General features: G+C 36.0%; 1 long non-coding RNA gene across 1 annotated transcript in view; it reads right to left on the bottom strand.

The window, feature by feature from the left end:
• The window catches only part of LOC108663060, a 31,191-nt gene extending 28,620 nt beyond the window's left edge, over positions 1-2,571 (bottom strand). Inside the window, exon 1 of the long non-coding RNA XR_001928947.1 lies at positions 2,534-2,571. This is a non-coding gene — a long non-coding RNA (uncharacterized LOC108663060). The remainder of the gene's footprint in view (positions 1-2,533) is intronic.

Genomic DNA, 3,234 nt, shown 5'->3' with positions numbered 1-3,234 from the left:
ATATATATATATATATATATATATATATATGTTGTGTATGATGGTTGATATTGTGTGAGAATTATAACCGTGTGTGTGCAGGATGTGGGGGGATGATGGCACTGATTGTGAACGATGTGGGGGGATGCACATGATGACTCCGGCTATGTGCACGATATGGGGGGATGCACATGAGCTAGATGTGATGATAATGGTATTGGTATTTATCCATGTATGTATATGTATATATATGTTTAGAGAATGAAAACTCATGTGTATGGTTTATGGTTGAAATGCATATGAATTTGGCATGTTGAACTTTGGAAACCTTTATGTGTTTTATGTTGAATTTGTCATTTCAACAGGATGGCTTTTTCTTGAAAGGAAGGAAATTTTTTCTCATTGCTCTGTTTCTCGCTGCAGTGAGAAACTCTCAAGTTAGAGGGGTAAGGCTGCCCAAAAATCTCGCTGTAGGGAGAATGTTACTATAGCTTCTCGCTGCAATGAGAAACTTTTTGTTTTGAGACCAAAAATTTCTCTGCAACAAGGTTGAATCTCGCTACAGCAAAAAACTTTCTGTTTTGCTCCTCATTTGGTTCGGTTGTTGCCCTATTTTCCATTTCTTTGATACCATAGTTGAGCATAAACTTCCAACATTAAGGAATAAATGAATTAAGTTTAAATTAAGAAGGTTTGGTGAGAAACCCTCGGCCATTTAAGAAACCCTCAGCTAGTTGATAATTTTAGTCAAGTGTCGCTGCAGCAAAAATTTATTCTCGCTCCTTTCCCCTGTAACAAGGACCCGTCGTTTATTTGACTTGATTCGCATTAATGCTATTAAAGTTTTCACTCTCCAAACCCTTTGTTGAACATGGATCCTTTTTATAAGGTGATTTACTCATGTGGGGTACATGAGGGGTTTTAATAAGAACTAAAATAAATTGCATTGTTTTGAAAAATGAATGCATCATGATTTCGTTAAACATTCCTTATTGTTTGCTTGTTCCCATTCTTGTTCACTCACTGGGTTTATACTCACCGTTTTCAACTTCATGTTTTCAGATCAAGAGGCAGCCGATAACTAGGTCAAGGTGACCTCGTAGATTCGTACCTTTGGTAGGTATCAATGGCATTCCATAGCTACACCTTCATTATGGTCACTCCGCTGGAAACACAGAGTCATTTTGTTGTAAATATGTACAAGTGATGTAAATTATTAAATTGTACGTTTAGACAATATATGTACACTTGATCAGTATTGTCACAACTCGAAACTCTCATCGGGCCCGTGACAACTGTCGTGACGTCCCGATAGGCACTCATTACCCCGAATGCCAATCGAAACCCCGCAAGGCTTAGCATCAGCTTCCGCATCTCCCCGGTGAGTGACACTTATTAAATCTTGCATTTCAAGAAATCATAAGTCATGTCCAAATCAAAATAATAAAATATTATTTTTTGGCTCATAGGGGCATTTTCATCATTTTTCTTCGAAAATACCGAAACCCGCCAAAAACATGGTGTAAAAGCTAAACATGTTCATACATATTTTAAATCAAATAACTAAAGTATAAAATTACTTTTACAATGACACGTGGGCCCCCAACTAACCAAGAAGATGCGAGTCTGTGAACCTATAATTTTGACAATGCAAGGCTAACTGAAGTCCTTGATGCAATCGGCTATCTACCAGCTATCCCGAACCTGAAATGTGGGGAATTGAGGGTGGTGAGATTATAAAATCCCAGTGAGTAAACAACCACCATCTAAACTATCTAAAAGCGAGTAAATAGAGACAATTAAAAAATAATTAACTTCAGCAAATTTTTCACATCACGAATATTCATTTCAATCAAATAATCAATATAGCTCGTGAATTACTCAAAACTTGGCTCATGCCAAATCCTGTACTCGGTGACACCTGGACCAGGGGTATCCAACCGAGCCCACCAAGGCTGGTAAAAATTCATATTTTGCATAAATCATATTTTTATTTTGAAACATAGCCATTCTTTGGCGTTGGCTGAGTCTCACTCTCACGCGGTGGACCACGTGAAATGCACTCAAAAAGCCCAACTTAGGAGATACCCTACGCGCCTCTACGACCGAGGTGAGAATATAAAGGAGTTTACTGTGCCTCTCTAATAGGTTGACCCACGGAACCCCCCACCATTGCAGTAGCTAATCTTTTATCTACCACCTGATTTATAAAATCTTTTTCTGCATGACATGGCAATTTATCGCAACCTAGCCTTTCAAGCCTAAATACACAGTACAAATAATTTTAACACCAAAATCAGTTTAGCCATTCATGCTCATTTATTGTCATAAGCCATTCAATTTAAAACCATAAATTTACAACACAAGCAGGCAGTCTCCAATTACTCTATTTTCAAAACCAGTATTCGATTTTCTAGAAAATTTATAAAATCATTTTAATAAATCACAATTTCTCTTAAAACATAGCAATTTACCATTTAAACCCATTTTTCATAAAATCACACAATTGTATAAAACTACTCTAGATAATTAAGATAATAATAAGTTCACTCACAGTTTTCGAAAACTAAATTCGAGTACTCCAACTATTACTCCTCCGGTGCGATTTCTTTGCCCTTGCCAGAGGATTCGCCACCTTGACAAATTGCACAATTAAGAGGTTTACTACTTTGGTACTAAACCAAAATAAACTAATTTTACTACTAATGCATGATATGAAGTACAAAATGTCTAAATTTTGCCTAAACGAGATATTAGCCTATTTCGGTCTTTTACCCGATAAATCTATATACGTGTCCATTTAAACTCCAAATTAATTTTTTTCAGTTTCTATACCTCAATTGCACCCAAATTGACTTAATGTTCCTCAGTGTGGTGCAAATTATCAGTCTCGGTAGCAAATTACGAAAATAGCCCTAGTGGGTAAAAATTTATATTTTTGCTCCGAAAATTCCTATTATTTTTCTAGGCTCATAATTCATCATTATTCATCATAATTTCTCAAATAAACATCAAGATCAGAAGCCAATATTCCCCTAGAAAATTCGGCATAATGGGTTTCAATGGGAGAAAATTATTTCTCTAGCTTATTTTTGCTATATTTCAATATAACCTAACTAAAATCACTTAATTCAATTAAAATCAACCAAAACTCAAGCTCAAAACTCATCCATGGAGGTTTGGCCAGCATGGGTGTCCATACCCACTTTCTAATTTTGCATGGAAATGAGAAAAAAATGCATGGGTAGTGAAAAT

The sequence above is a fragment of the Theobroma cacao genome, chromosome 8, assembly GCF_000208745.1.
Source record: "Theobroma cacao cultivar B97-61/B2 chromosome 8, Criollo_cocoa_genome_V2, whole genome shotgun sequence".
In the NCBI taxonomy this organism is placed as follows: domain Eukaryota; kingdom Viridiplantae; phylum Streptophyta; class Magnoliopsida; order Malvales; family Malvaceae; genus Theobroma; species Theobroma cacao.
This window is presented reverse-complemented; position numbering and strand designations above follow the sequence as displayed.